This window comes from Erinaceus europaeus, chromosome 12 (assembly GCF_950295315.1).
Source record: "Erinaceus europaeus chromosome 12, mEriEur2.1, whole genome shotgun sequence".
Classification (NCBI taxonomy): domain Eukaryota; kingdom Metazoa; phylum Chordata; class Mammalia; order Eulipotyphla; family Erinaceidae; genus Erinaceus; species Erinaceus europaeus.
In genome coordinates this window covers 8,635,725-8,659,801 of record NC_080173.1, presented here as the reverse complement: position 1 = coordinate 8,659,801, position 24,077 = coordinate 8,635,725, and the positions used below count along the sequence as shown (strand labels likewise).

General features: G+C 41.8%; 1 long non-coding RNA gene across 1 annotated transcript in view; it reads left to right on the top strand.

The window, feature by feature from the left end:
• Positions 1–1,484: 1,484 nt before the first annotated feature.
• LOC132541695 (uncharacterized) overlaps positions 1,485–24,077 on the top strand; it is a 95,557-nt gene continuing 72,964 nt past the window's right edge. The window contains exon 1 of the long non-coding RNA XR_009552794.1: positions 1,485–1,741. This is a non-coding gene — a long non-coding RNA (uncharacterized LOC132541695). The remainder of the gene's footprint in view (positions 1,742–24,077) is intronic.

Below are 24,077 nucleotides of genomic sequence, written 5' to 3'. Positions count from 1 at the left end.
GGACAACAATAATAACTACAACAATAAAACAACAAGGCAACCAAAGGAGAATAAATAAATATATATAAAAAAAGAAATCAAAAACTCAGTCAAATGAATTACTATGATCTTGCCCTAAAAAAAAAAAAAAAAAAAGCACCCACCCTAAAATTCGGACTTCCCAAATTCAGCTTGTATTTTCTTTTCAATTTGTTAGACTGTGGGGCCTGGTCATCATCCAAACACCAACAACCCTTCAGTTGTGGGATGAAGGACAAGGAGCTGAGGGGACGGGGCTCTCTCTGTACACCCAGCTCCTGGGGTTCCCTTTGTGACCCTGGTTCAACCTGCCTTGATTTTCCACAGGGAAGCTGAAGTGGAAATTACTCTTTTGGAAAAGGATTTTTCAAAGTAGACTTCACTCGAACTCGGCAAATAATTAACTTTTCATCCTCTCATAAAATTGAGACTGTGGCTGGTTCAAAGCCCAGGACCCCGGACCTTAATTGAATTAACTCGGTTTTCCATCCTTGTGAGGGATCATTCCAAACCATAACATTTAGCAAGGGCTGCCCCTTCCTGGCGAGAACATAAGCGCCCATTGAGAGAAGGATCGCCGAGTCAGGACTGTGGCACGCAAATTGGGGCCTGAGTGGGAAATGGGACACTCTCTGAAGGGGACAAAACATTTTCTGTTTTCCTACACTTTAAAGTTCAATTTGAATGCATCTCCACACAACGTTGTCTCCGCCAAAGCAAAGAGAGAAAAGTCCTCTTGGCTTCCCAGCCACTGCACACACCTGGCTTATTCTGACCTGGGCCTTTTCATCTGTGTCTTTCTTCCCTGAGAATGAATACTCTTTGCTCTCTCCACACCACTGCCTCCACATGACCTCCTTTCAGATCTGATCTGGACTGCTCTCCTAAACTCTTTCTCCTGGTTTTGGGTTGCACTCAGGTCACCTCAACCAAGCATCCACTTCACCTGCTGAAAACAAAACAAAACAAAACAAAACAAAACAATAACACGCCTTGTTACATTGAGATTCAAAAGACTTGATAATAATAGGAAACGTTAAGGGTTCTGCTTTGAAGTCATTCTACCAAACTGGAGTTCAAACAAGACTCTTCTGTTACTTGATGGTAGACCAAGGAGCTTCAAGTACTGAAAGGGTTAAAATAGTAACAATAAAAATACCATCAGCACAGCAACAGGTGAGACAAAGGGCTCTCAATTAAGTCAGAGCACCCTGAGGGCAGAGAGCTGTTTTTTCTTTCTGTCCTGGGCCCTGCTTTTGCACATTGCTCTGCATGATTCAAGTGCTCAAATAAATACTTGGTTGATGACACATTGTCTGCAAAAAAAAAAAAAAAAAAAAAAACAGAACAGGACATCTCCCATGCCTGAAACCTGGCAGTTTTTCGACATGCAAATAGGGATTTAAGCAGTTTTCAGTTCTTGAAAGCTGAATTACAAAGTAGTTGGAAGTTTTTTTTTGTTTGTTTGTTTGCTTTTTCCCCTTTCATAATGTTTCTGGTCTTATATCCAGAGGTTTTTGCATTTGAGGTAATCTCTTTAAGGCCACTAAAAGCTACTCAACCACGGAACATTCAGGCATGCTGAACCTTGGAATTAGTGACCCTCCGAAGGAAATGTAGAACTAAATGTTAATATTGGAACTGACACTTAGGCTTTATTCTGGGACGGTACAGGAAAATGCCTCTTTCCATGTGGGACAAGGAATATACTTTGCAACTCAAGGTCGGTAGTGGGGTTGCCCCTGGCTTTTATTTTGTTTGGGTAGCGTTTCTGTAAACTTTGCAGATCTGAGTAATTTACTTGTGTCTGCTTATGTGGTCTATTCCTGCAAATTCAATTTCAGTGAAACTGTTTTGGTATGTGAAGGTTTTGGATGTGAATCTCCAGTCTGTATAATTATCAGCAGGAAGCACACTTGTGAACGTAACATCGCATCTCGGTTTCATATGAAAGTGGAGTGCCTCCCCTGAGCAGTGTCTCTCTGTCTCTTTCCCTCTCTATCTTTCTCTGTGAATTTCTCTTGATTTCTATACGATAATAAGTAAAATTTTCTAAAAGGAAAAAAAATAAAAGAACACAGTTATCCTACACTGAACCCATTTGCTGTGCAAACTTTTTTCACAGGCTTAGCTCATTAACTCCTGACAAGTACCTTAAGCAATAGGTTGCATTCCCCACCTCTTCACCTTTTTTTTTTTCTTTAGAGGTAAAGACACCACAGCACCAAGGCTTTCCTCAGTGTTTTTGTGGGGATTGGTTTTGAACCTGGGTCACAGGAGTGATGAAGCAGCCAGCCCACTGTCCAAGTGGGCTGTTCTGCTGGCCCTAATGGGTTTCCTTCTAGCTCAGCCTTGCAGACCAAGATTGTGCTACTAGAATCACAGCATCTGTACTCACTTAAACCTAATTGCCTCTTGAGTCACAGTCTTATCTTAATTGAAATTTAGGAAACCTGCTGCAATATTACTCCTTACATTTAGCTGTGAGTTGGGATGCATTGGATCGACCTTCTTGTGGTGCATCCCGTGAGTACCCATTCACTGGGGAAACTGACGATCCTTCCTCGCCGACTGAATCCACATGGATTCCAGTCACTTTCAAAGCCAGCAACAAGCAGCTCCTGACAGCTTTCAACCTGACCTGTTGACTGGCTACGGAAGAAGGGCAAACGCTAGCAGAAGCTGTGAGTTCTATTCTCTCCCCGCCCCCCCTTTCTGCGTGTTTTCCCATCTGAATGCAAGTCTTTACTCTAGGAGTAAACATGTGTAGAGCTAAGGTGGGAAGTGATAGCAGTGTGTGTGGTTCACTGAATTCACCTCACGATCCAGAGGAGAAAGGCGAATTCTGGCAGTCAGCCTTATCCAGTGCAGAGATGGACATGGGCCTGTATTCCCTCCTGAGAGACACAGAGTCTAGAAAGTCATCTTAGAATTTCAGTTGTTTCCATCCCAGATGTTGCTATTGCAGAACAAACAAATGTGCAAACAAAAACAACCCGTTCTGCTTAGTACAGTCCTATCGATGAGTGATATTGTTGAAGTTAGAGATAGACTTTGTTATTCTAGGAAAAGATCTAGGCTGTACTGGAAGTAATGTCCAGTCTTCCCGGCTTTTCCTCACAGTGTGGCACTGTACTAAGAGTGACTGCTTTATAGTCATGGAGTTCAGATTTGGGTCTCAACATCTTCCTGGTTGACCTCTTATTTAAGCCTCAGTTTATGCTTAGAGCTGTAGACTGGAGCAGCAGGAACTGCTTCCAATTGCACTAAGGAGGATTAAATGAGATTTTAAAAACTATTGTACTTATTTATTATTGGATAGAGACAGAAATTGAGAGAGAAATGGGAGAGACAGAGAGGAAGAGAGACAGATACCTGCAGCCCTGCTGCTTCACCATGAGTGAAGCTTTCCCCCGGGGGCTTGAACCTGGGTTGTCATGTACATTTAATGTACATGTGTGCATTTAATCATGTGCAACACAGCTTGGCCCCTCTAAATGAGTTTTTTTTTTTAATTTGAAACATCACTGTGAAGGTTCCTGACATATCACAGACAGTGTATACTACATGCAGTTACTGTTATTAGTAGAATGTGATTAGTGCCGGGCAGTAGCACAGCGGGGTAAGTGCCCATGGCACAAAGCGCAAGGACTGGTGGAAGAATCCTAGTTTGAGCCCCGAGTTCCCCACCTTCAGGGCGGTAGCTTACAAGTGGTGAAGCAGGTCTGCAGGTGTCTATCTTTCTTCCCCCCTCTCTATCTATCCTCCCCTTCTATCTCAATTTATGTCTGTCCTATCTGATAAAAATGCAAAAAGTGGCCTCCAAAAGCAGTGGATTGGTAGTGCAGGCACTGAGCCCCAGCGATAACCCTGGAGGCAATATATATATATAATGTTTTCAGTCACAGTTAAAGGCACCAGGTGAGGCCCCAGGATAATGTGAAGGTTCTCAAACAGCTGAACTACCTGGAGTAACAGTTTATGCAAATCTTAGCCTGATCTTAGCCAGTGACAAACATACAAGCAGCAGTTCCCCAGAGACTCCTGCCTGCCTGCCTGCCTTGCAGGCTTCAGAAGACAGATGCATTTTCTTGACCAATAGTAAGTGATCAAATCCCTTCCTCAAACACGGATTCCAAGTCGATAAAATAACTCACAGTTCTACACAGAACCCTTGTTAGTCTTTGGTATGTCCCCGATTTTAACTTTGCCAGGCACTTTGATTTTCTCAGACTGATTATTTTCAACAGATGGATGGGATGTCTGTGGCAAGGCATTCCCCCTTGTACCCAGAGCTCATATTTCACTAGATAAATATACTACGTGGCAGAACTCAGATTCTGCTGTTCTTCCAGTCCCGGAAGAAACTTTGAGGATAGAAGTCAGTTGAGTCCAGGGTGGGGTGGGGTCCGGTGTGTGTGTGGGGTGACAGTGGAGGGGGATGTAAAGACACTGAACTTAGTGTTGTGAATGATCACATTCCTTGGAGACTTGTTTATTTACTCAGATACTGGACATGTGGAGAGTCAGGCTCCCCGCTCGGCTGCAAGTTTACACTAAATATCACTGGATCTATAGGGGAATAATCTTTGGAGAGAAATAGGGCACGGTGTACACTTTTTAAATAGTTAAAAGTGAATTCAGGCATGAAGCTACTATTTTGTGTGTGTATGTGTGTGTGTGTGTGTGTGTGTGTGTGTATGTGTCCTGAAATTTTTCTTCAAATTGACACATTTAAAAAATATGGTAGTACTGATATTTTTCAGGTAGTTTGGTGTTTCTTATTAAAAAGAAAAAAAAAGATGTGTTAGGAAGCTGTCTGTCCTGAAGTATAGATCTGGCTAATGGAAGGTTCCCATAAATATGCCATGATAATGTTTGGCCAGATTCAGTTGCTGCGTCTTCTTCTTGTTGTCTTTGTGGAAATAGAAAGGGTGATGATGTAGACATACGATGAAGTTTAAATGGGTGTAATCTAGGCTGTAAGTAGAATACCCTCTACTTACTTACTCTGTAGTGGTGTCAACAAATTGCAATGAATGTACTTGTTTATTTGCAACAAATAAACCCTCTACCACCACCACCTCCTCCTCCTCCTTCTTCTTCTCCTCCTTGTTCTTCTCCTTCTTTGCCTTCTTCTCCTCCTTCTCCCCCTCTTCCTCCTCTATCTTCTCTTCCTCTTTTGCCTCCTCCTACTCTACCTCCTCTCTCTCTCCTCCTCTGCCTTCTCCTCCACCTTCTCCTCCACCTCCTCTTTTTCTTCCTCCTTCTTTTCCTTCTCCCCCTCTTCCTTATTCTCTTCCTTCTCCTCCTCTCCCTTCTCCTCTTTCTCCTCTTCTACCTCCTCCTCTTTCTCTGTCTTCTTTTCCATCACCTCCTCCTCATCCACCACCACCTCCTCCTCCTCCTTCTTATTCTTTGTCTTCTTCCGATTCCGGTATCACTTGATTAAGGAAATGTTGCTTTCCAGACTTGCTATTGTGACCATTGTTGTTATATGGGTACATTTCCACATTTAAGGTAGCTATCAGTACATTTTCCCCTCAACTCTTTTTAAATAGTACTTATTTATTTATTTCCAGAGCACTAAGTTCTGGCTTATAGTGGTGCTGGGGATTGAATCAGGGATATCCAAGCCTCAAGCACTAAAGTCATTTTGCCTAACCATTATGCTATCTTTGCAGCCCTCCCTTAGATACATGCAAAATTATTTATTTATTATTATTATTTTCTTTTCATCAGAGCACTGCTCAGCTCTGATGTATGGTGGAACTGGGGCTTCATAAAGTTGAGAATCCCTTGTTCAAAGTATACTTTTGGAGTTCTGACTGGGCAAGCATTAATCATATCTATGAATCTGAGGTTGATTTAGAAATCTATTACAAATCTGCAGTGTTTTCTTGCGCTTGGAAGCACTTCTGATGATTTTGTGAACACAGGTTGCTGTCTGTCCCGTCTCTGCTTACATCCTCTGCTAGGAGTCCCTTTTGGAGTAAGAACTGTAGATGAATCTCTTGCGAGTTACTGATTCATCACAGTGAATAAAATTATTGCACAATAATTGACTCCAAAATACAGGAATGACCTAGCAACAATAGCCATGACTATATATAAAACAAAAAGAGTAAGAGTTCATCTCAGTTCTGTCACAGTTGAGTTTCTGTTTGTCTGCTGGTGTTCCAGATGCACTGTGAGCCTTCTGTTCCTGGCATATGTCCCTGTGTCTTATTCCTTTGAGTCTGGGTCCCTCTTATCCCCCTTGGCAGAATCACTTCCCTCAGCATCTTTTGCCTGCAAAAAACTTCTTCAGTCTACTTCCTGTTTGGTTGTCAGGTGTCAGATTAGGGTTATTTCCTCCAGAAAGTCTCCAGAGTCCCTCACCCTCAAACAAAATTTGACACACCTAGTTCACAGCAATGTCACTTGGTACCTTATCCCCTTCCTAAAAGATAACAAGGCATACTTGGATTGGGTTTGGTGTACTGCACCAAAGTAAAAGACTCTGGGGTGGTGGGGTAGAGGGTTTGTGTCCTGGAACATGACGCTGGAGGAGGACCTAGTGGGGGTTGAATTGTTACCTGAAAAACTGAGAAATGTTACTCATGTACAAACTACTGAATTTGACCATCGACTGTAAACCATTAATAAAGAAATAAGAAATAAACCAATAGAGAAATAAGAAAAAGGGGGCTGGATTTTAGTGCACTGGGTTAAGTGCACATAGTATGAAGCGCAAGGATCTAGGTTTGAGCCCCCGGGCTCCCCACCTGCGGGGGGGGGGGTGTCACTTTACAAGTGGTGAAGTGGATCTGTAGATGTCTGTCTTTCTCTCTCTCTCTCCTCTCCTCTCCTAATTTCTCTCAGTCCTATCCAGTAAAAATGGAAAAAAAAAGAAAAAAGAAGAAGGAAGTAGGGCGCTAGCAGCGGGTTAAGCGCACGTGTTGCGAAGCACAAGGACCGGCATAAGGATCCCGGTTCGAGCCCCTGGCTCCCCACCTGCAGAAGCGTTGCTTCCCAGGCAGTGAAGCAGGTCTGCAGGTGTCTTATCTTTCTATCTTTCCCCCACTCTGTCTTTCCCTCCTCTCTCCATTTCTCTCTGTCCTCTCTAACAATGACGACATCAATAATAACTATAACAATACAATAACAAGGGCAACAAAAGGGAATAAATAAATAAATTTTTAAAAAATGGGGAAAAAAAAACCCAGCCAACAGGAGCAGTAGATTCGTAGGGTAGGCAGTGAGCCCCAGCTATAACCCTGGAATATCTCTAGGCATGATACTTAAGACTGAAAACTCAGAAGTCAGGCCACATGGGTACCAGCCAACTCCACCTTGCACTGGCCCCTCCATGCACTGCCACGTGGGTTGGGAGGGAAATCATCAGCCTTCTACTACAGGACTTATGGAAGTAAATTTGTCATCAAGTCATTGTGAATATCGAATGTATTCATACAGTGAGACCTCAGTTAACATTGCCTACATATGTGTGTGTGTGTGTGTGTGTGTGTGTGTGTGTGTGTGTGTGTGTGTGTGTGTGTGTATATATATATATATATATATATATATATAATTTATTTATTTATTGGATAGAGACAGCCAGAAATCGAGAAGGAAGGGGGGGTGATAGGGAAAGAGACAGGCACCTGCAGCCCTGCTTCACTGCTTTGTGAAGCTTTCCCCCTGCAGGTGGAGACGCGGGGCCTTGAACCCAGGTCCTTGCTCACTGTTATGTGTGTGCTTAACCAGGCACGTCACCAACAGGCCCCCTATATATATACTTTCCCCCCCCCAGGAGTATCGCTCGGGCTCTGTGCCTGCACTACAAATCCACTGCTGCTGGTGGCCATTTTTATTTTCCCATTGATTGATTGTTGTTGCTGCTGCTGCACTTGTTGTTGGATAGGACAGAGAGAAATGGAGAGAAGAGAGGCAGACAGAGAGGGAGAGAGAAAGACAGACACCTGCAGACCTGCTTCACGGCTTGTGAAGGGACTCTCCCTGCCAGGGCGGGGTGTCCAACCAGGATCCTGGTGCTTCCCACCACGTGCGCTTAACCCACTGCTACCGCCTGTCCCCACCCCAACTATCTTTATAAACAAAATGACATGTAATATAGCCAACATGATCACTGACTAACGGCTGGACCTGGCTGGTGGTAGTGCAGCTGACAGAGGGCACGCATTGGCATTAACGGATATAAATAAGCATTCAATTCCTGTGACAAATTTCAGGCCCCACTTCTAAAGATCCAAAACACCACCAGCATGGGAGCTTAATCCTGAACCCAGGACTGTCCTGCAAAAGGTTCTAGTTCCCCCTGTCACCAGATATGCCAGAGTTGAGTGACAAATCTGTCTTTCTGCTGTCATTTTCCCTTCTTTCTCATGCTCACGGAAAGAAATGTTTTTGGAAAGATCCCAAACACTTTTGCTCTTCATCTTCAATCAATCACCTTGTTTACTCCTTTTTTTTTTTAAAGGCTTGAAAAAAAATTCAATTTTATTTATTTTATCAGTTTTGGCTTTTGGTGGTCTTGGAGATTGAATCTGGGACATCAGAGCCTCTGGTACTCAGGACTTTTTGCATAGCCACTATGCAGTCTCCTCACCCAACCTGCTTATAGGTTCTTGGGAGGCTGGAGCCTAACTATCAAGGAGCCAAAGATGCCTATCTTTGAGATGAGGGAGGTTTCTAAGTACTGGGAGAAAATGCACACGAACCTATGGAGAAGGTGCAAACTTCAGACAGATGGTAATTTTTTTTTCTCCTCGGTTATAGTGAAATGACATTGCTTGAGGCCCTGCCAGATAATGTACACCTTCTCGGCCTCATAGCACTATTCCTACACAAGCTATTCATACTACAGTCCACCAGAACATTGTCTTATTTATTATTTTGTCTCCATGCCTAGAGAAACACTAAGTACATGCTAAGTGCTCAAGAAATACATGCTAGGTTAATGACTTGGTTATGTTACAGCTACTTTGGGGGTGTCCTCCTTGAAGAGAAGATTTTCCTTGGCAGATAGTTTCTTTGACTGTCCTAGTAAAATGCTATATTGTGTGATGCTGTGTTGCTTTGCCATACACAATCTGGGTTTGAGCCTGGCACTCACCACATTGAAAAAAAAAAACAGCTTTTTTTGGTGCTGTGGTTTATCCTCCCCCCCCCCACTTCTGCCTCTATTTTCTTATCTGGAAAAAAATATAGTATTTTGGGGGCTGGGTGGTGACACTCTGGGTTGAGCACACATGTTCCTTCTTCTAGCGTTTGCCCTTCTTCCGTAGCCAGTCAACAGCGTCAGGTTGAGCCTGATGTCAAGTTTCGAGACCTCCTTTGAATCTGGAGAGGTGGCAGTCGTTGACTATGTGGGTCATAGTCTGTCTGGAGCCGCAGGGGCAGTTCGGGTCGTCTCTGGCTCCCCAGCGATGGAACATAGCGGCGCACCGGCCATGGCCTGTTCGATAGCGATTGAGGAGGGCCCAGTCATAACGTGCCAGGTCAAAGCCGGGTTGATGCTTGCAGGGGTCTGTGATGAGGTGTTTGTTCTTTACCTCAGCTGACTGCCAACTCTGTTTCCAAGAGACTGGAACAGAGAAGTTCAGTGTAGGCGTAGGGGACCAAATATAAGCAAGGACACAGATTTGAGTCCTCAGTCCCTGTCTGCAGGAGAAAAGCTTTGCGAGTGGTGAAGCGGTGTTGTAGCTGTCTCGTTGTCTCTCTCTCTCTCTCCCTTTGTCTCTCTCTCTCTGTCTCTCTCTCTCTCTGTGTGTGTATGTGTGTGTGTGTCTGCCTCCAGAGTTATCACTGGGGCTCTGTGCCAACACTACGAATCCACTGCTACTGGTGGATATTTTTTCATTTTTATTGGATAGGACAAAGAGAAATTGAGAGAGGAGGGGGGAGATAGAGAAGGAGAGGGACAGAGAGACGCCTGCAGACCTGCTTTGCCAATTGTGAAGCGGCCCCTCCTGCAGGTGGGGAACCGGGGACTCAAACTGGGATCTTTGTGCTGGTCCTTGTGCCTTGTATTGTGTACATTTAACCTGGTGTGTCGCCACCTGGAAGCCCTTGCAGATGTCTCTCTCTCCCTCTCTATCACCCTCTGCCTTCTTGATTTCTGTCTCTATCCAATACATAAATAAAGATAATAAAAATTTAAAAATATAGGATATGTTGTTTTGGTAATCTATTTCCTACATTGAAGGTGAGTCGGAGATATTTTTTTCTTTCTTTCATCATATTCCTTTGATTGCAGCTTTTTAAATTTCAGGCGGTCTTATAAACTGATGAAGAGATAGTAAGATAGTTATCAGGAGAGGCATCATAGTGCCTGATACAGATGTTTCTGCCCGCAATCTGTGATCTGATAACCTTTGCTCTTAGAGTGCTTTTGGAGGCACTTTAGAGAAACAAAGCCTATCTGGTTTTCCACCTCTAGCTCACTTTAGGTTGAATGAATTTTGCATGTGTTTCAGATGACTCCAGTAAAGGTCAATATGACCTTGCTCATTTGCCCTACTCTCCTGGGCCATTCTGGGACTCAAGTTCTTGGAAATGCATCTCAACCCACAAGTGACAATTGTCTGGTGCCTTACCACATCCTTTACCAGTCATTTAACTTGGTTGATTTCTAATCATACAACTCTATTGTATAAAATGACGTTGCAATTTAAACAAGGGCCCATCATAGTTTACGAACCTCAAATTTGGAAAGGAGAAAGCACATTCCACACAACCCCCCCCCCCCCAAGCCTCCACCTCAGCTACCCACAGATATAAAAATAATGATTCTGGGCAAAACATTAGGAAGCCTGAGGTCTAGTCTTGGTTCTGCTATTGATAACATGGGAAGAGGGCTTTTGTGTTTGTTTGTTTAATTATTTCTGGATGTGGAAATGCAAATTGCAAAGCAGGATTATTTTTTTTTAGAATTTAGCAGTTACTTGGAGCCTGATCCCCCCTCCCTTCTAGGACATCATTCAGAGCAGAACCACAAGGCATCAGCAGGGCTACTAACATAGTTCCCTGTGGCAAACTGAGAAAGAAACATTCTGACTTGGAGTTCAGAGCCTGAGAGAAAACAGGATGTGGACACCTGAGAAGCTTAATAAAGGCTGAGAGCATCTGCCTCAGCATCAAGGCATCTGAGTGGAAATGTCCCTCTGTCAACCGGTATCCTCTCACCATGACAGCAGCAGAAAGGATTCTCCCCACCTGATGATGGCAGACAGTCACCAACAGTGACTGTGGTAGTAGACAGGATTTCACCAAAGCATCCTGGATTCCACTGGTAAAAAAAAAAAAAAAAATCTCCTGAGACAGATCAAAATCTCAATAAATCAGCAACTCAGACTGTCTTGTACTTCACTCTTAAGTGATTTTTGAGTCTGTGATGAAAAAAAAAATTTTTACCACAGTGGAGTAAAGCTTTCTTTCTTTTTTTTTTTTTTTCCCCTTTTATTGGTTTATGGAGGTGGGGGGAGAGCTTGATGGTTTTACAGGACGGCAGTTGACACTTTCTAGTGTCCCTGTGCTAGGTGTCTGTAAAACACTCTCACCTCCAGCACAGATCCTTTGTATTAGCAGGCTTGGCTGATAACTTGCCTTCTGTCACTGAACCCAAATCGGGCCTCTCCACTCTATCTGCTCACGATTCCCCCGTTTTTATCCTTTTATAGTACTTGAGACAACCTGGTGTCTGTTTGCGACTTGACTCCCTTTCTAGATATCAAATTGGAGGTGTCTGTCTTGCTCAACTTTCTCTCCAGCAGCCACCACAATGTCTAGAATAATAAGCAACCAGGAAATTCCTTCCTCAGACCTTTATGCTGGTTTCTGTTTCAGTGCCCTGTGAGGGAGAGCTGGGTTAGGTGCAAGTGACATACGCATTTGATAATGAGGAAGTTCAGATTAAAGTAAGACTCCGCACTTTCCTTCTTTTTATTATCTTATTGCCTTTATTTATTTATGGGATAGAGACAGCCAAAAATGGAGATTGGAGAGGGAGGTAGAGAGAGACAGAGACAGAGAGACACCTGCAGCGCTGTTTCACCGCTCGTAAAAGCTTTCCCCCTGCAGGTGGGGAGTGGGGGATCGAACCCAGGTCCTTGCACATTGTAACATGTGAGCTCAACCAGTTGCACCACCACCCAGCCTCCACTCCTGTCCTTTTCTTATTGATATCAGTTAAGCACCAATTCTTTGAGAACACCCCGCTTTTCTGCTAATGTAACTATAGGAGCAGAAAAAAATATATATATTAAATATTTATTTATTCCCTTTGGTTGCCCTTGTTTTTTAAAATATTTATTTATTTATTCCCTTTTGTTGCCCTTGTTTTATTGTTGTAGTTATTATTGTTGTTGATGTCATTGTTGTTGGATAGGACAGAGAGAAATGGAGAGAGGAGGGGAAGACAGAGAGGGGGAGAGAAAGACAGACACCTGCAGACCTGCTTCACTGCTCATGAAGCGACTCCCCTGCAGGTGGGGAGCCGGGGGCTTGAACTGGGATCCTTATGCCGGTCCTTGTATTTTGTACCACCAGTGCTTAATCCGTTTCGCTACTGCCCGACTTGCAGCCCTTTTTTTTTTTATTGTTGTAGTTATTATTGTTGTTGTTCTTGATGTCATCGTTGTTGGATAGGACAGAGAGAAATGGAGAGAGGAGGGGAAGACAGAGAGGGGGAGAGAAAGACAGACACCTGCAGACCTGCTTCGCAGCCTGTGAAGCAACTCTCCGGTAGCTAGAGAGCCGGGGGCTCGAACCAGAATCCTTACTCCAGCCTTGTGCTTTGCACCACCTGCACTTAACCCACTGCGCTACAGCCCGACTCCCAGAAAAAAAAAAATTAATCTTTGATCAGCCAAATCAGTCTGAGGGAAACAAGTGCAAGGCTCAGCCTTTGCATGTTTTCAACATGTACCAGGTTTTAATGTATTATTTTGACATCAGTTCCTCAAGACTACCTAAGAAAGGGTTTGGTTGGGGTTCAGTTTGAATCAAGTAACAGAGCGGAGTGAGCTCTTTCACTCCTCTTAAATTTAAGTCTTGGCTACATGTAACTTGGACTTGATCTGGTGTAACTAGGTAAATGGTTTATCTGGGCTACATAGAAGTCACACACATTCTACTATGGCAGGTGAAGACATACATCACCTCTTATAATGTATTTTTTTTTTTCTATTTTCGCCTTCTCTTCTTCATTGTTTTTAATGCCTCCTCTTCCTCCTTTTTTTCCTTGTCTGCATGTATATAAAAATAGAGGATAAGAGAAGTAGCTCGGTGGCAATGCGTGTGCCTTACATATGTGAGGCCCTGGGTTTGATCCCTGGCATCAAGTAAAATGAGGGCATAGTACACTAATATACCTCTCTCCCCCCTCTCCATAGATTAAAAAAGAAAAAAAAATAGTAGAGGATACCAAAAACATTCTGAAATGTTCTACAATTCAGAGACCCAGCCAAATTGATTTTGGTCATATTTGATCATCATGGAAAAGCTTTTATTTCCAAAGTAAAAGCCATTAGTAGAGTAAACCCCCATGGAGTCCTTTCAATTCCTTGTTTAATATCCAGAAACAGGCAAAAGGCAGTTAGATCTTTCTTCTTCTCTGTTCACATGATTGCAACTGGCATGCTAAACTAATTATACCATTTCCTAATTTATTTGGGATGTATATTTGCAGAGTTATACACATATCTACTGAGACTTTTAGGGAAAATGAAGTCAATAGTTAGCATTTTTAAGTCTTATAATTCCAAATGCAGCAGACCTTTGACAAATGAATCCGAACCTGAGAAGGGTGGATTTGCGTGCGTCTGGGATCTGATTTTATAGCTCACTTATTCCATTCATTTGGCCTCCATCTCAAAGCTGGGATCCTACCTGATAAGGTGCTTGGGCAATTGGTTCTGGTTTTGACTTAAGTCTTACTTTGCTTAGTCCTACTTTGCTTCGATTTCTGTTTTTGTTGTTGTTGAATATTGCAAATGTTGCTAGCGTCAGCTTCCAAGATGAGATTTAAATTTTCCAGGTTTGCTGTCTTTCTTTTTGTGGTTTGCAGATTGCATGGAGTGGGGGTGGGTAGAGCCCTCTTGCAATAGAGATAGTTTTGCCCCACTGGCAAACAGACTGCTAAATGCAAAATAGGGCTTGCTGTGATTCCATTTGGTCAAGGATCTTAAGGCACCTCAGAGGCAAAGCTACTGACTCCAGCTGGTCTAGGCTGCAGTATTCTATTAGCATTCTTTCAAGGTCCAAGACATTGAAAAATCTGATATATATATATATATATATATATATATATATATATATATATATACAGTTCTAAAAGGGACATTTTATAAATAAAAGCTCAGTGTTTGAATACCAATTGAGATAATTCTGCTCATGCTGACTTCTGCCTCATGTAGAGTTTTTATGTGTAAAAACCCTAACTTTATTTTAATCACTCTGTTTCAAACAGTGGTCTCAATAAATAGTTGAATCTAAATTCTAATTCTTTCTGCACCCAATAGGGAACTTTCCACTTTCAAAAGGGACTGGGAAGACCCTGAAATAGGCCCTTCCTTGACTTGTATTTTCTCTTGCTTTCTATTTTTATCTTTTTCTTGCTCCCTTTCATCAGAGAGAGAGAGAGAGAGAGAGAGAGAGAGAGAGAGACAGAGAGGATAAAAAGGTTATTAACTGAAACAGATTGAAACTGAGGATGGAGTGAAGTTGAACAAGCATGAATCTTCCACAATGAAATGAAAATTTGTCTAAACTCTGCTGCCAACTACACCCTCCCTTCTCCACCCCAGTGGTAGCAAGAACTGAGAAGCATATTGGCCCAGTGATCAGGAGGGAACTTTGCCCAACTCCTGGTCTTAATGAAACATAGCCTTAAAAAACAACAGCAGCATCTCTTGAATTGGCAGAGATTCAGACCTTCAATCAAGGCTATGCTTCAGTTAGCTTCTCCCCTCCCTTCTCTCATTCCCATTTCCATTCTCAGTTCCCATTCCTTCTCTTTTCTCTTTCTGAAATTATCTTCCATTCTTTTCACACTGTTCCATTAACTTTTGCTGGCTGAAGTGTTCTCAATATTTCTGAATGAGGTGATCATTTTGACGTGAGATTACATGAGATCCAAAATATAAAGAATGACTGGCTCGTGGCTGAAATCCATCTTGATAAGTTTACCAAAGAACTTCCTGACCTCAGAAGGAGTAGAAAAGATGCAGGGATTCTGAACTCTTGATGATCAGACTTTAGTCTGTGTGTTCCTCTCTTTACACAAGAAATAAACTGAGAGTATTTGCTGTGAGCAAAAATAAGGTTTTGTATCCCAATGAGATATGATGCAATGAATCAACAGACCTGACTGAAGTCCAAACACACACACACACACACACACACACACACACACACACACACCACACACACACACACACACACCTGGGGGCGGGGGGGTGGAGAGACAGAGACAGAGAGAGAGAGAGAGAGAGAGAAACATATATATGTCAGCCCTATGTATTCCATGTGTTTATGTATTTAGTTCGCTTATATCTATTGTGTTTGGTGTTTGGCTCTTAGAAGGCCTTGTGACACAGGTGGTGATGAAATATAGCATTTTCCCTACTTGGGTTACAATGGTTAAAGTATTCAGAGTGAAATGAGCCTAAGACTTCTGGGAACTGATTAGAGAACACAGTGCATTGAAATTCCAAGGCAACCTTAGCAACTTCCAATGTTTCTAAAGTGGCCCTCAGGTAGGTTTCCTGAACCCCTGGAATTCAAATTCTAGTGGACAGTCGTGGTTAGCTGATAGAACAGAAAGTGATAAAAGTGAACTGGACCAAAAGCTCTTTGATATCTGAAGTTGAAAGAGACTTGAGAAGTAAAGTATCATTATGATTAACCTTAACTGCATGTAGTTCTCTAAGAATTTGACCTTACTTATTATAGGCTGAAATTTGATTTTTCTCTAAGAACAGTTTGAGTGCCAGAGAGGTAACTCAGCAGGTTGGGCATATATGTCATCATGTGATTGGTTCACAAGGGATATGTGGATTCACTTATGTCCGGCCCCACATGTGGGGATCATCAAGTACTGGAGGAAACCAACAGCATGTTTCTTTCTTTTTTTTTTTCTCCTCTCTGTCTCTGTCCCTCCCTGTCTCTTTTTCTGAATAAAATAGTGACTTAAAACTGTGAAATTGTGCATGTGTGAGGCCCTACCCTACCCTCATGCCCTATTAAAATAGAACAAAAATAAAAATAGGTTGAAGAATTTTCTCTGGAAATTTCTCTTTTGGTATTTTTTTTCCTTCTTTCTAACTGAAACATGTCATTTTTTGACACATTATTTCCCCCCTTGAAATTGACATATTACAACTGATGAACTGGCTTTCCAAAATGTTAACTCAACCTCACATTCTTCCTTCCAACCATCAGTCAAGCTGGATTAGATTTTTCCAGTTGATAATTCCCAGTTCCAGTTCTGTGGATCTAGTCTCCTTAACCTGTCATCACCTAAAATATTAGTTTTAAATTGGATAATAAAGATGTATTACATCTCTATCAAGTACAGATAAAAGAGCTTGATGCCCAAGGCCCTTATAGACATTGATATGAAGTTACTTTAAGGAATTTTCTAAGCCTATTCTTTTTTTCCCCAAATATGTCACTGGAGATTGCCTGAGTCATCCTTAGGAGAGGTGACTCACATCCAGCTTTTTTTGATTTCTATCTATTGGATATGAATCTCCAGTCTAAGAAATCTGTAACTCATTGCCACCCTGCCTATTGAACAAGCAACAATTTCAAAAATGAAACCTTTTGTTAGTATACTCACAGTTCCTATTCTCTACATTGTCCTCTCTTCTGGGACAGAGGCAAAAAGGGAAGAAGAAATTTACCTAATAAAGCAAACTTCAGGGCATAATTTCACTGGATGTTTCCTCTGGGATGTGCTGCAGTGATGTCGAAAGGCCACATGCAAGGATGGCTAAGAGTTATGTAGGATAGAAATGAGGCGGGGAGGGGGGGTTGTAAAGAGAAAGAATCCCAATGAAGTCCATTCAAGGACAGAGTTGACAGTTGAGGAAGAAAACTAAGGACCCTGGATCATTAGGGATAATTGACTTACCTCCTGAAACAAACACTATGAAGCAAGCATGATGAAATATATATCCATATATTTTCACATACTATGTAGTTGGATAGTTAGGAGACGAGCTTTGGACCCAGAGTTTGGGTTCAAATCCCTGAATTATTTGCCAGCTGTGTGACCCTAGACAAATCACTTAGCTTCTCTGTGCTTACTTTCCTCCTCTGTGAAAGGGGGCTAAACTCCTTCCTGGAGTTTTGTGAGAATTGCATGTTAATGTACATATGTGTTGGCTCACAGTGAATATTCAATACGTCTTAGCCACTTGTGGTTGAATGAAACTTCTTAATTTCCCCTTCAGGAGTGTAATTCACCCCAATTCAGATACCAATCTGCCCACTGTGGAAACTAACTACTGGATCAAATAGTCTGGACTGAATTCTTGCGATTGAAAGATCTTATTGATGTGTATTTCCTTAGCTTAAATTCGAACATCTTATGTAGGCTAATGGAGTTGTCTCTTTTTCCTGCCAAGTTTTTCTCTGGGCACCTGTTTGTATGCACAACTCCCAGTGGATTCTTTCTTTCTCCCTCTCCCTCCCTTCCTTTCTTTCTTCCTCTTCTCTTTCTTTCTCTCTTCTCCTTCCTTCTTTCCTTCCTTCCTTCCTTCCTTCCTTCCTTCCTTCCTTCCTATCTTTCACTCACACTATTTCTCTAAGTGCTTAGGAAAAAGGAAGGTCTTTCTCCACACTGTGGCTAGGTGATCTCTATCTGTTGTAAAATTTCTCTTTTTTTAAATATTTACTTATTTATTTATTCTCTTTTGTTGCCCTTGTTGTTTTATTGTTGTAGTAGTTGTTGTTGTTAATGTCCTTGTTGGATAGGACAGAGAGAAATGGAGAGAGGAGGGGAAGACAGACGGGGAGAAAAAGATAGACACCAGCAGACCTGCTTCACTGTTTGTGAAGCGACTCCTCTGCAGGTGGGGAGCTGGGGGCTCGAACCAGGATCCTTATGCCTGTCCTTGCACTTTGTGCTATGTGCACTTAACCTGCTGCGCTAACGCCCGACTCCTGTAAAATTTCTTATAAAATCCCTAAGTACAAATGCTCCATGCTAAATGTCCCTTCTCCCCCTCTCTCTGAATAACCAAGCTCAGTGAGGTTTTGCTACAATATAGGTTAGAAGTACCTTGTGCATGTGTTGTGGGTCCTAATTAATTGTCACTTGTAAAGTAATTTGTGGTCTGGACAAGAGATTCCAGAAGTATATATTTTTACCTTCAACAAAAATTTCCACTGACTAATAACTAGCCTTTTTATTTCACTTTACTTCATAGGATAGAGAGAAATTGAAAGTGGAGGGAGAGATAGAGAGGCAAAGAGAGATCTCCACAGACCTGCTTCACTGCTGGTGAAGCTTTCCCTTTGCTGTTGGGGATCTGGGACTTGAAGTTGGGTCCTAATGCATGGTAACGTGTACCGTCAACTTGATGTGTCACCAACTTGGTCCCTATTACTGTTATTTCATTACACTGGGTATAATTCTCTGTTGGAGCTTTCTAGCTAGCAGGATTTGATCTATAGATTGCTCATTATATGAATTCTCTGTTTTGTTTTGATTTTTGCTTGTTTCCATGTTTTTGAAAGCACTAATGGGGAATCTCTTAATAATCCAATTGCTTTGCTTACCAAGAGCTTACTGAAATTTGCTAAGTAGAAGGAAGAAATATTGTAGCAGTTGGGTATACAATTTTGTAAGCAGATCTTTCCATCTTTTTGGTTGTTTCCTGATAGATTTCTTGGGTGGTGTTCTCTTCTGTCAAGAAGCAGTAATGCAACTGGAGTTCAGAGCCCTCTGGTCATCCTCCCCTAACATTTACCACTCTGGGAATATGGACAAAATTTCTTTATGGGCTGAGGAAGGTGGAAGGTTTGGCTTCTGAAATAGCTTTTTCACTGGACATGAGGTTTGAGGGTCTATCCATACTCCCAGCCTGTTTCTATCTTTCCCCAGTGGGGCAGGGCTCTAGAGAGGTGGGCTTCCTGGGTACATTGGTTAGGTTATCTGCCAAGGGAAGTCAGGTTGGCATCATGGTAGCATCTGTAAGTTGGTGGCTGAAAAGCAGTAAGATATAAAGCAGAATAAATTGTTTAATAATCAGGAACCTAAATGTAAGATTATAGCAGATGAGATTTGAGGTCTTTATTTTGGAAAAAGCTAGTTGGTCTATTTTAGGCATATTCCAAGGGGCCCATGACTTTACTAATTTTTGCCTGAGCCCAACAGCTAACATGCTTAGGAAGAGGAGGCAGGACCATAGGAAAAAATGGGCAAATATATATTAGTATAGGCAGAAAGTTATAGAAATAATAGTCAATCCATATCTATGATCTTGGGAGAATCATTGCAGTTCACAATGGTGACACAGAACTCTGATGGTAGGAACAGTGTGGAATTATATCCATGTTATCTCATAATTTTTGTAAATAAATACTAAATCACTAATCAAAATAATAATAAAGAAAGGAAAAAAAAAGAACCAGTGATGCTTAATATATGAGGAATGGAACCCAGCAAGTTTTCTAGTGTTGGACAATGCTAATAACTACAGCTCCTAGCATTTGCCATGGAGGTCATCAGCTTCCTAAGGACAGAAAATTGAGTTTACTAAGACAAAATTATTTAGACAATTCAGGACAATCTCCTCATCTCTCTAATGGTTTGAGAAAAAGTAGTCAATTTTTCCACTTTTTTTTTTTTGAATGAGGTAAGACTCTATTTTTAATAGTCTGTTCATGGTTACTGTGTTTTATATATTGCCTCTTGTAAGATATTTGGAGAATGACATAGTGTAACCCAAGGGAGTGTGTTTGTTTTCGACATCACAATGTCTTGTGGGTGTTCACTGCTGTCTTCCTGGGACCTCTTGAAAGGACAGAGTGTTTCTACTTCAGCAGGTAGAAGACAGACTGATCGGAGAACCATGGTTTCTCATAGCAGTGGTTTATTCTGTGACCTTCTTTTCTGATAGTATTGTTGGGGTGCTTTCTGTGCTCTGTACAATCCAAGGACCCAAGTAAATGGTTTGGAAAACCCATGACTTCCATAAGCTGAAAGTAAGTTTTGAAGTATGAATCAAATTTATAGAGAAGCTCAAACTTCTCAGATTCACCATTCACTATTACGTCTAGGAGTCCTATCACTTCATCTACCCCATTCTTTCCTTCTTTTCCTCCTTCTCCTCCTCTTCCTTTCCCTCCTCCTCCTCCACCACCTCCTCATCCCTTTCTCTTTCTCCTTTAACTGATAACCTTAAAGCAGTATGTGAGTTACTTATTTATCTAAGTTTTTATTTATAAAATTAAAACTGACAAGACTATAGGATAAAAGGGGTACAATTCCACACAGTACCCATCCCCAGAACTCCATATCCCATCCCCTCCCCTGATAGCTTTCCTAGTCTTTATCCCTCTGGAAGTCTGGACCCAGAGACATTATGAGGTGCAGAAGTTGGAAGGTCTGGTTTCTCTTATTGCTTCCCCGCTGAACATGGGCATTGGCAGGTCGATCCATACTCCCAGTCTGCCTCTCTCTTTCCCTAGTGGGGCAGGGCTCTGGGAAGGTGGGGCTCCAGGACACATTGGTGGGGTTGTCTGCTGAGAGAGGTCCGATTGGCATCATGGTAACATCTGGAACATGGTGGCTGAAAAGAGTTAAGATATAAAGCAGAGAAAATTGTTGACTAATCATGAACCTAAAGACAAGAATATTGTGGATGAAGATTTGGGGTCTCCATTTTGGAAAAAGCTAGTAGGTCTATTTTAGGTATATTCCGAGTGGCGTATGACTTTACTAGTTTTTGCCTGCGCCTGGCATCCAATATGCAGGTGACCTAAGCTATTGTCTGGGGGGATGGTGTCACAATTGGAAAAAGGACCAGAAAGCTGTATCAGGGAAGAGAGTAGCTCCCAAATATGGGAAAAGTATATAAATATTGTTAACTATAAACCTCATTGACCTGATGTGGGGCCCATAGTCAGCACAGGAGCCTATGTAACCTCTGCATCCCTGTAGGTCTGAACTTACATTCCCTGATCAAGAATAGGAACATTCTAGGCTGCGCCAATTTCAGGACTCATCATACTCGGGTGATAGGCAGAATATGCTATCCAATCTCCCTTCAGAGGATGGAACATTCCCTACCATTGTTGATTAACATTGAGGGCCAGGTCCAACAGGGGCCCACAGAGGGGTCCATTATGTTGTTCCTGGTGGAGATGACCAGTGACAGTGATGAGAGGGATCTATTAGAGGTCTAGGCCCATGTTTGTGTGAGAATCCCATTCTGTACTCTTTTTATGTCTGTTTTTTTTTTTTTTTAAGATTTTATTTATTTATGAGAAAGATAGGAGGAGAGAGAAAGAACCAGACATCACTTTGGCACTTGTGCTGCCAGGGATGATCGAACTCTCCGGATCTCATGCTTGAGAGTCCAAAGCTTTACCACTGTGCCACCTCCCAGACCACTATGTCTGTTTTTATATATTTTTTTCCCTCCTACTCTTAAAATTTACATCATAAATATTTTAACTTAATTTTGGAGCTTTGGGGTTGTTCTTGTTTCAGAGAGAATTGTTTAATGACATTGTTCCTAAAATACATGCTTTCAAGCGGTGGTTGTTTTACCAATAGGTTGTCTCAGTTCTCTTAACTGTCACTGATAGTCTGTGTCCTTCCTTGTAGTAGGAAAATGGGACTGAAGTTTTATTCATAACATTTGACTGAAGATTTGATCAAGGACTGCATTCTTATATCTACAATCTTTAATCCAGTCTGTGATAGTTACTCGTTTTCTGGAAAATAAGAAATCTTTATTTCCAGGTTCACCATATTTACTATTTCTACTTTTCCCTCACATGTTTCTAGAGTTCTCTCAGCCAATGTTTTGTCAAGTTGGAACTCTGCATTGACAACATTTCACATTTGACTGAAATGCACAACTCTAATGGTTTGAAGAGAGCTTTGAAATGCTGTAGTTGAAATACAGGCAGATTGTCAGGGGTATCGTGTGTCAAAATCAGCAAGCACTAATGACAAATTAGACAGATGCTAATCTGGAACAATCAGCTATACCATTCTTTAGGTAGAATGTCATTGTTTAGGTGTTAGTGTACCGGGTTAAGCACACATAGTATGAAATGCAAGGACTCATGTAAGGATCCTGGTTCGAGCCCCTGGATCCCCACCTGCAAGGGGGTTGCTTAACAAGCAGTGAAGCAGGTCTGCAAATGTCTTTCTTTCTATCTCCCCTTCCCTTTCAAATTCTCTCTGTCCTAGCCAATAACATGGAAAAAAAAAATAAAAGGCCTTTAGAAGCAGTAGATTTGTAGTGCAGGCACTGAGTCCCAGAGATAAGCCCGGAGGAAGGAAAAAAAAAAAACCTAAATTTTCATCATCATTCTCTATTTAACTATAACATGAGTGCTTACACAAGATTTTCCTTATGGAAAACTACTACAAGGATGCTCACTGTTAAGCATAATGAAATTTTAGTTTAGAAAAAAAAAATTGAAGAAGTAATTTTTCCTGACTGGGATATAATACTTAGGAGAAAAAAAAATGGGAGAAAGGAGTAAGGAACAGGAATAAGGCTGAAATAAGTTTAGGGAGATTCTGTTGATTTCATGAGTGGTTCAGAGATTCAGGAAGGAGAAAGACCCGACTACCTTCATCATAGGCTAGTTTCTGTGAGACTGCAGTTGAAAAATGTGATCCGTACAACAGGTTTTAAGAGGCAGCCCGATCTGAAGTTATGCTACTTTGCTTGGGGCTTACAAAAATGGATGTGATCCAGTGTTTGTTCTAGAGGGACTTTGGATCCTGAAGTAGACTGAAAGGTCCTGGCGGGGGTGGGGGGGGACTTTCAGGGGTATGTATTAACTAAGAGCTGAATTCAGTTCACCCTTCCAAATTCATACACGGAGGTCCTAACTTCCAGTATCTCAGAATATGACTATATTTGTAGATAGGATCTTGAAGCATGTAATCAAGTTAAGATGAGGTCTTGAGTGTGGGCCTTTATCCAATGATTGGTATCCTTAAAAGCAGATTTGGACACAGTTGCACATAGAGGAAAAACAACAACAACAAAAACAAATTGTGAAAACACAAAGAAGACTACAGCCAAGGAGTGAGAACTCCAGAGACACTAGTCCTTGCCAATACCTTACCCTCAGATTTCTGGCCTTCAAAACTGTGAGAAAATGAACTTGTATTTAAGTCACTCAGTCCGCACTACTTTTCTGAGGCACCCCTAATGGATTTATGTGTGGAAGGGCCATGCTAGAGGCTGATGTTAAAGGCCTTGTTTGAAAATCAGTAAAACTTCTTAGAGGAAACAATATTTTGAACTGGAAAGACAAATAGGATTTGAAATGAGTAACTTTGGAGAATGGGCCTTCTAAACAAAGGAAACAAGATAAGGAAAGTTTATACAAATTTGTTGAGTATTTAGAGAGAGCTAAGGACAATCCACATTATCTGAGAAGTGCTTAGAACCCATTGATGGTGACTGGTCATAGCTTCTAGGCTAAGGAACATGGAGATTATAAAGCTGTGTGCAAAGGATAACCACAGACTCATTACAACTAATTATTTAATTTAGAAAGTAGTTTTTATTAAATACCTGTTTACATATTTTAATGAAAGAAAGATACAGATAGAAGGAGACGAGCATAGACCAATTCTGTTTTTATGGTAGTGCTGGGGATTGAACCTGAGACTTCAGAGCCTTGGGCATAAAAAAAATATTTTGCATGGGAGGCCAAGCAGTGGTGCACCTGGTTAAGTGTACCCATTGTAGTGCAAGGACCCAGGTTCAAGCCCCTCGTCCCTACGTGTAGTGGGAAAGCTTCATGAGTGGAGACGCAGGACTGCAAGTATCTGTCTGTCTCAC